The sequence below is a fragment of the Callospermophilus lateralis genome, chromosome 2 (genome assembly GCF_048772815.1).
Source record: "Callospermophilus lateralis isolate mCalLat2 chromosome 2, mCalLat2.hap1, whole genome shotgun sequence".
Lineage (NCBI taxonomy): Eukaryota > Metazoa > Chordata > Mammalia > Rodentia > Sciuridae > Callospermophilus > Callospermophilus lateralis.
In genome coordinates, this window is record NC_135306.1 from 147,998,835 (window position 1) to 148,008,595 (window position 9,761).

The following is a 9,761-nucleotide window of genomic DNA, read 5'->3' on the forward strand; positions in this document are numbered from 1 at the left end:
GGTTAATTGATTTTTCACAAGAATACCATGATAATTCAATGAAGAAAAAAACAGTCTTTAACAAATGATACTGGGACAACTGGATATCTACATGCAAAAAGAACAAAGATGAACCCCTACCTCTCATCATATACAAAAATTAACTCAAAATAGATCAAAGACCTGAATGTACAAGTTGCAACTAGAAAATTCTTAGGGGGAAACATATATAAAAATCTTGTTCATAGAAAACTTCATGACCTTAGATTAGACAATGATTTCTTTTGTATGATGCCCAAAATGCAAGAAACCAAATAAAAAACATAGTGAAATTGAAATTCATCAAAATTAAAAGCTTTTTGCTTCAAAGGACACTACCAAGAAAATTAAAAGACAACCCACAGAATGGGAAAAAATAATTACAAAAAAGGATCTGGCAAATGTTTCATATCCTAGTATCCAGTATAATAAGGAATCCTTACAACTACAACTCAATAAAGAAAGAACTTATAACACAACTTTTCAAATGGAAAAAAAGATTAGAATAGACATTTCTCTGTAGAAGATATTCAAATGTCCAATAATCCCAGATGCTCCACATCATTAGCCATGGGGGAAATTCAAATGAGAATCATAATGAGATACCACTTTGTACTTACGAGAATGGCTAGAATAAAAAAAGACAGAAAATAACTAGCATTTTCAAGAACATGGAGAGATTGGAATCCTCAGACATTACTGCTAGAAATATAAAATGGTACAGCCACTTTGGTAAGAGTTTGGCAGCTCCCCAAAATCATATAGAGTTACCATATGATCCAGCAGTTTCACTCCTACATGTGTATGCCAAGAACTGGAAACTGTATCTCACACAAAGGCTTGCATGTATCTGTTATCTATAATAACCAAAAAGTGGAAGCAACCCAAATGTCTACCTGACTGATAAATGGGTTAACAAAATAAGGAACATTCATGTCGTGGGTTATCTAGCCATTAAGAACAAACTAATGGGGCTGGGGCTGGGGCTGGGGCTCAGCAGTAGTGCACTTGCCTGGCATGTGTGAGGCACTGGGTTCGATTCTCAATACCATAAATAAATAAATAAATAAATAAAATAAAATAAAATAAAGGTCTATCAACAACTAAAAAATTACTTAAAAAAAGAACAAACCAAGTGTTGATATAATATGAATAAACCTGAAAATGAACTTGGGATGTCCAGAATAGAAAAATCCATAGAGACAAAAAAAAAAAAAAAAAAGGAGATTTGTGTTTTCTTGAGGCTGGAACAGTAGGGGAATGGAAAATGACTGCTGATGGGGGTGGGATTTTTTTTTTTTTTTTGTGGGGTGATGGATGGAAATGTTCTCCAATTAGAAGTGGTGATGGCTGCACATCTTTGTGAGTTTACTAAACAACGCTAACCGTACACTTCAAAAGGGTGAATTATGTGAATTTGTGTCAATTTTTTTCACGTAGTTGTATAGGTCTGGAGGGGACCTTTCAGAACACTGAGCCCAGTGCCCCCCACAGCTTCATGGTTAAGATGGGGAGATAGTAGCCCAGAGAAGGGAAGGATCAGGCAGCAAGTCTGAGGCAAAGCAGAGATCAGAATCAAAAACCACTGCCCCTGCCCACCACCTGGATTGCTAGTTCCTGGAGGACAGGAACCTTTATCCACCTTGTTCCTCCTGTAACAACAGCATGGGAACAGGCACATCACCGAAGACACAGGACTGCACTCATTAAAGGAAGGGGACAGAGACCCACGTCCGGGAATACTGAGAAAACATGGGCACCTGCCCTCATAACTGGGAAGACAGGGGTGTGCTCAGGGTGCACAGAACCTCCTGCACCACCTGTCTGGTGCTTCTCTTCTTCGTTCTCCTGGTTTTCCTTTCATGGTGGGGAATACTGGGCTGGACGCTCGGGATCCCACTTTTAGAGCTTGCATTCCAGGGGAGCCTAACTGCTTCCTCCCAGAGCCCATATACACACTCCCAAGGAGGCCTCTCTGCCCCAGTTGGCTCACATACTCCTCCTGGTCCTTTATATAGCCAGGACAATAGAATTCTCTAGAAGGCCAAGCCTTCTATCAGGGTACTGGGCTCGGTGACGGGTGGGCCTACCAGAAGCTCAGAAAGGGGGGGGGGGGGCTCGAAGGGAGGAGTGTTTTGCCATCAGAAGTGGGAGGGAGGCTGGTCAGGCACAGACTCAGCTGCCCTCTCCCTCGCACAGGGACTCAGAACCGTGTGGGACAATCTGCCAGCCAGGGAAGAAGGCAGCCAGGGTGTTTGGATGCAGTGACCTGGGGCTCAGGGCCCAGGTATCTTGCTTTCGGTGTACAGGTAGCAAGTGACAGAGCGTCCATTTTCTGGACTCAAGATGAAAACAATAATTCAGGGTCACAGAGTTGTAAAGATTTGAGGTAAGGAAATAGAATGACAGCCCAGAGCCTGGCACACAGTAGGGGCTGTTATTATCATTATTGGTGCTTTGGCAGGGTTGATCTTTATCCCCGGAGTGGGAATGCTGAGAAAATGCCACAGAAAATGGGGACCACCCAATGCCTAGATCCCTGCCCCAGGGGGAGGGGGATGGCAGTGAAGACCACTGCTCCAGAGGGAAGGATTATAGTTATACCCCTGGGGCTGGGAGGGGACTTGATTGTAGGCTCTGGATCAGCCCAGTGCCCCCCAACCTGCTGGGTGACTTTGGCTTGGTGACCTGCCTTTTCTAAGCTCAGTGTCTCCTGCACCAGGAGAACTGCTCAGGGCTCCTGCTCTTTTAAGGCTGCTATGAATTCCCCAGCTTCGCCTTTCAAAGTGGCCTGTACTGCCTGTTTCCTAGAGCAACTGAGCAGCCCTTGCTGCCAAGCTGAGCATTTGCTCTTTGCAAAACCCTGTGCTGGTCACTGGGATTCCTAGGTGACTCCTCAAGGTGCCTGCAGCCTGGCTGGAGGAATAGCCACCAACACCTGGTCCGGGGCTGTCTAGGCTCTGACTCCCTGTGTGAGGAGGATTCTCTTCCAGACAGAGTCACACAGCAAGTCACCACCTTCCCCTAGATCTCCTGGGAGCCCCATCTGTAACAGAACTGCTTAACTGCAAAGGTGTGAGGACCTGGGCCCAAGGAGGTAAATGGCAGCCCAGTCCCCAAGCCTCAACCAGAGTCGGTGACATCATCCCGAGCCCTCTCCTGTTTCCCCAGCAACAGGGGTGCTGCCGAGGCTCCCCAGGGCCCAGACCGTCTGGATTTCCTTGCGCATAACTGTACCTCATCCACGTTGTCACAATTAGACTGTCAGTTTGGGTTAAGTACTGTCTGCTGACAGCTGTCCACCTCCTCTGGCTCCCCACACTCCTCACATCAAGCAGGCAAAAACATCCCGCTCTGTCCCGCAATGCCATGGACAGAGTTTAGGGACGCAGCAGCCCAGACCTGCCACGCACCTGCTATGTGGTCTTGGATAAGTGGCTTCCCATCTCCAGGCCCACCTTGGTCTCCCTATCTTCAAAATAAGGCTAATAGTGTTTGCCCAGAGCTCTGCTTTCTCAAGGCAGCTGCAAGGCTCAGAAGAAACCGTAACTGTAGCAGGGAACTGTGCCCCTCAGCCTGAGGTCCATGAAGGCTAAGAAAATGAGCAGACTCTGAAGGGACCTCTTTAAATCCCCACCAGACAGACAAGTAAGGTTAGTCTCTCCCGTGGTCTACCCTGAATGTATCTGGCTGCAGATGTGACCCAGGTCTTCTCTGATCTCCCTCACAATCTGTTCCTAAATTGAAAAGATGCTTTTCCCTATAATACCTGAAGATTTGGAGTAGACCCACTGGGTGGGAGAGTCTAGCGCCCTGCTTCCCACACCAGCTGCCCCCTCCCCCTGTCCTCTCCCTGCAGCATGCACAAAATTCTCCTGCTGCCACCCCAACCGACTCCCAGGAACTCCCTCTGGCCTCACCTCCCGGTGAAGCACCAGACCTGCCCCAGACTGGAGTCCTGCATCTGACCTTGCCCCTCCCCCTCCCAACCTCTCCTTGTCTCCCTTGGCAGCCCAAGACAGGGCTGGTCCTCCCCTCCCTTTTCCCTCCTGTCACTCTTGAAGTACTGGCAGCTCCTAGCCACCCACCTCTCGCTGGCCCTTCCCCAGCACTTGGTTTTCTCTAGTCTTTGCTCCCCCTGCTCTCCCTGCGGGGAACCACCCCACCACCACCCCCCCTCAGGCCACCTGACGGTTCCTCCCCCACCTGCACATTATTTATACAGACATGAATGCTAAGCATAGATGAGCTTTCCATCTGGAACAGTTTATGTACCTGGCAGAAGAGGAACTAACCTTTATCAAGGACCAATTCCATCCCCGACACTCCACATCCATCATCTCCCCTTTAGGCCCAGTGGCAACCCCGGGCAGTAAATTTCACTTCTGTTTTCCAGGTGAGAAAACTGAGGCTAAGGCAGGAGTGTCTTCCACACAGAGGCTGGGTTGGTGCCAAAGCCCCTAACGGTGGTCATGGAGCTCACCTTGGTTTAGACCCTGGTGGACACACTTCCCGTAAGGCCTGGGCACAGGAAAATGAAAATACTTGCTATCGAGTGAGATTGTGCTGCTTTGCAAATGCTAGGGACAATGTGATGCACTCAGGGCTGTGGGATAGGAGAGGGGACCTCAGGGAGAGAATCTGGGTCCCAGAGGGAATGATGCGGGTCTTTGTTCTCGTGGGAGGAGGATTCTCTTCCAGACAGAGTCATTCAGTAATGGAAGAAACTGTCCTGGGGTTGAAAGCAGGGGCTTGGCATTTGTGTGGCAGTCTACGGGAGTAGCAGGTGTCCTGTGCATTGAATGTGTTACTGGGGATGCAGTAGTGGATGACAGAGCCATCATGGACCCCATGCTGCTCCCAGATCACTGATGACATTACAGGGACTCTGAAGGTCAGAACCTCAGGGATCTAAGAGGGGGTCGCCCGCCTCTCAGACTGAGAAATGACTTTGGACAAATTCAAATTAATACATATTGTTAACCTTTTCACTCTTTAAGCCTGGCTGCTTCATGTCTCCCCTGCTACACAATAAACCAGGCAAGACTCAGTGGCTTGAAACGGTGATGGGTTCTTCTGCTCCTGGGACTGGCTGGGACGTCCAGCCGACCTCACTGAGCTGACTCGTGTGGCTTCATGTGACAGGTGGGTCAGCCAGGACTGGGTTGGGTGAGGACGGCAGGCCTCTCTCTGCACCAAACTCATCATTCAGTAGCCCAGCCTGGGCTTCTCACTGCAGCTAGGCTGGGCTTCGAGAAAGTAGGAGAGAAGCTGTAAGTTCCCTGAGACTTGGGCTCACAGACACAGAGAGAGAGCTTGCCTTCTGCCATCCCTGCTGGACAAGCAAATCATGAGGCCACCCATGAGGGGTGGGAGAATAGATTTCACCTTTGGATGTACTCACATTCTGTGTGTCCTGGGATGGGAGATATCGGTGATGTTGAAAAGCTATCTCACTGGCCTCCCCAGAAAGGGTTTAGAGCCAGTGACAAATGACTGCAGGGCTTCCAGGCTGGGTGTCAGGAACCTAATTTCCCTGTCTCCTGCAACCTCTGTGTGTAAGTGAGGGCACTGGGCATGGTGGTCTCTGGCCCTGTGCATGGTGGGGGCAAAACTTGGATGACATTTCCCCTCTTCCTCTAGGCACAGAGACACTGACTTGTGTTCAAATCAGAGAAATAGAAGTCCAATCATAGAAGAAGCCACCACCCAAACACACGCTTCAGTGACCCATTGCTTTCTATTCCTTGTCTTCTGGTAACAGGAAACCCCTGGCAATTCCCAGGGCAGTGCCCCATGGCAATATCCTCTGTCACTCAAAGGGAGGACATGTGACTTAAGGAGCCAATCAGCCCCTTCCCAGGTACTGATACAGAGAAGACAGGTCTCCTCTGAATGGAATTTCTAACTGGGACTTTTGGGGCAGGTTGATGTGCCCCCAGTGAGGAGCCCAGCCAGATGGGCTCAAGAGCAGCAAGAAACAGAAATGAGTATTAGACACATGGTGTTCTGGAGGCCCTGGCTCTATCTTCAGGTCACCGGCCACCCTGATGTCTCCTGCAGAGGAACAGCCGGTTAGCAGTTCTTGTGTTTAAGTCAATTGCAGTGGGGTTTCTCTCCTGGAGCTGAAAGAAGACAGAGAAACACAAACATTGTCTCCTGAGCAGCCACCACCACCAAGATTAAACACCCAAGAGCTGAAAGCAGCCTTTCAGAAGTGACACCCTCAGCAGACATGACGGGTGGTGTTTTGTTATGTGCACCCAGGAAAGAAACCTCTCCACCAGCCCCTGCCCCAGGCTGCTCCAGAGCGCTGTAAAATAACAATACCTCCCCTGAGGTCCCTGAGGAGGAGGAAGACCTGCCCACAGACCTGGGCATGCAGCTGAGCTCACTCAAGGGCTGAGGGATCTTGCACACACTACCCAGCAGGCCTGGGGCTCGGTCAGCTCAGCCACAGAGCAATGCCCGCACGCAGGACCTGCCAGCACATGGGGGAGGGGGAGCGTCCCTATCCTATTATCTCCCCGTAGCACAGGGAGGGAAGGAGTTAGTGATTTTCCTATTGTGCCAAGGATGAGACAAGGGTTCTAGCTGCCCAGTGACATCTCCATCCCTGCAGTCCCAAATGCTTAACCAGAGGATGTAAATCTGAACCCAGGCCCAGGAGCTCCGATGGCACACCTGTTACTGTTTAGTCCCTCTCCCTGCCCCTTGCCTGGACCATCTGGTATCATGGAGACAGTGGGCTGGGCTGCTCTGCTCAGACCCTGTTCATCTGGCTTCACGGGCAGGCCTTTCTCAAAGCACTCTGGTGCTGGAAACCGCACCCTTCAGTCTCTCTCTGTCCACCTGGGAGGTGGTGATGAGGGCTTCTGCCAGTTTTGTCCAGGACCAAGATCAGGGTTCTTTAAAAATGCTTCTGTGAGCCAGGCTCAGTGTGGCACATCTGTAATCCCAGTGGCTTAGGAGGCTGAGGCAGGAGGATCATGAGTTCAAAGCCAGCCTCAGCAAAAGCGAGGTGCTAAGCAACTCAGTGAGGCCCTGTCTCTCAATAAAATAAAAAATAGGGCTGGGGATGTGGCTCAGTGGTCGAGTGCCCCTGAGTTCAAACCCTGGTAGCAAAAAAGAAAAGGGCTGGGGTTGTAGCTCAGTGATACAGCGCTTACGTCGCCCACGTGAGGCCCTGGGTTCCATCTTCAGCACCACATAAAAAATTTTAAAAAAAATGAAAATAAAGATATTGTGTCCATCTTTTAAAAGAAAGAAAGAAAGAAGAAAAGAGCTAGGGAAGTGGCTCAGTGGTAAAGTGCTTGTCTAGCATGTGTGAGGCCTGGATTTAATACCTAATACTGCAAAACAAAAACAAACAAACAAAAAAAAAACATGATATATCCCACTGAACACATTCTCAAAAAATATCCCCACGGGCCAGGCACAGCAGTGCACATCTATAACCCAGCGGCTCAGGAGGCTGAGGCAGGAGGATCATGAGTTCAAAGCCAGCCTCAGCAAAGTGCCCCTGAGTTCAATCCCTGGTAGAAAAAAAAAAAAATAGTTCTCAGAAGCCAGTACTTGTGGGGGACCTAGGGTCAGGAAAGGGGGAGGGAGTGTATCTGAGGTTTCTTCTTTCACATTCATGGCCCATCCTATGACACAGGTCAGAGTCAGAGACTAAGATTTGGGTTGAGCCAAAAAAAGCCCTTGGAGTCTTTCTAGTTCAGTCCTTCACCTACAGACAGGTGACTGGAGCTCAGAGAACAGAAGTATACCTGCTATCACAGAGCAAATCAGCGGAAGAGGTCCACACCAGAGCCAGTTCTCCTAGCCCCCCAACCAGGGCCCCTGAAAACAGCCAACTGCCCCCCACCCCCACCCGCATCTCCACAGAAGCTTTGGCCTCCAGGGAAGGAAGCTGAGGAGAAAGAGGGGTCAATAGAGGTCAGCACAGTGAACGGAACTATGGCTGCCCTCACCCCCTCACCCCCATGTCCTTTCAGCCTGGGTGCCTCCCTAGGCAGGGCATATGCAGGGTCGGTGCTGGAAAGAAGTCCAGTGGCAGTCAGGCAGGGACTGAGACTCTGGCTGGCAGGAAGCCCTCAGCAACTGGGCAATCAGATAACCAGACTCCCTGGGGGTGAGGAGGAGAAGGTATTCATCCCACAGCAGCTACCGCCAAGAGAGTGCTTGCCCTGCCCTGCCCCACCTGCTGGGACCTCCTCCCCTCCAAGAGGAGCCTGAAGCCCAGTGGCCAGCAGGGCCTGCCACACAGCAAAAGCTGGACAGAGGGAAGGAGGAGGAAAGGGAAATGGAAAGGTCAGTGGGTTCTAACGATGAAAAGAAATCATCTCACAGATGTCTCAGGGAATCCCCTGCTAAAGTGCTCCTATTGTACAGTGGAGAGACTGGAGTACAGGGAGGGACAGACCCTTGCTCTTGTGCCCTTGGCCTTTTTTATTTTTATTTTTTGGTATTGAGGATCTAACCCAGGAGTGCTTTACCACTGAGCCACATCCCCAGCCTTGTATTTTTTTATTTCAAGACAGGGTCTGTCTAAATTGCTGAAGCTGACCTAGAACTCATGATCCTCCTGCCTCAGCCTCCTGAGTGGTTGGGATTACAGGTGTGGGCCACCACCCCCGGCACCCCTTGGCTTTCAATCCAAGCTTTTGGGACCACTTCCTCATAGCCCTCTCTCCCTCCCCCTCCCCCAGGACAGGGTTTCCAGCACTAGCTGAGCCTGGATCTTCATCAACTAGACTAACTGAGGAGCTGGGAAGGGCTAGGAGGGGTCAGGCTTGGGCTTCAGAAGTTCTGGGACCATCTCCTGGCTTCCCTAAACTGCCATGAGACCATGGAAAGTTATCATCCTCTTCCCCTTTGTTCACTGTGAGCCACAGCTGCAGTAGACTCTGAGCTGGAGGGATCTGGCTTCTAATACCCATTCCTACAGTTGTCAGCACTTCCTCTTTGAGTCTCAGCTTTCAAGTCTGTGAAATGGGAATACTAATCTTAGTTATGGAGGACATAGAACATTTTGTGGGATTGTATTATAAGTCTCCAGGAATTTATACAACTTGCTGAATATCACACACCTAAAAATAAAATCAGATAAAATCTATATTGGAACCCAAAGTCTATATTATGATTGTTTTCAATTTTTACTCCAGCTGGGAACCAGAAGGGGATTTTTGGCAGAAGCGCTCCTTACCAATGTGTGGGGGCTACTGACTTAGCTTCTCAACTGAGCAGACAGAGTGCATCCTAACCAGACAGGCCACCTGGAATGGTTCTCACCAGTTGATCATGATGGCCAAAATACAGGGGCAGGGGAGCTAAGGACATTCTTGAGTCCCCAAAGAACTTTGTTGCCAACCTCTCAGGGGCAATAGCCTTGCTCCTCCTTTACCTCCTAAATATGCCACCCCAACCCCCACTATTTTCCCACTTCTTTTATAATGAGATTGACCCCAGTAATCTGGGATGGGAGATGGGGATGTGTTCACAAGGATATCCCCATGACTGTGTGCAGGAGTACGTGTGCATTTAGCTCTGCATGCTTGAGAGCTATGTGTGAGTTCTGACTGCATGTGTGGAAACTTGTGTTTGTGCCTGAACTGGTTGGGGGCGGTCTATAGATTCAGCCTCATCCTAATGACATGTGTATGGCCACTTCACACCTGTGTGCTCCTGAGTGTGTGTGGGCATATGATGTGTCCAAGCATCTCCCACGTAGTGAACCT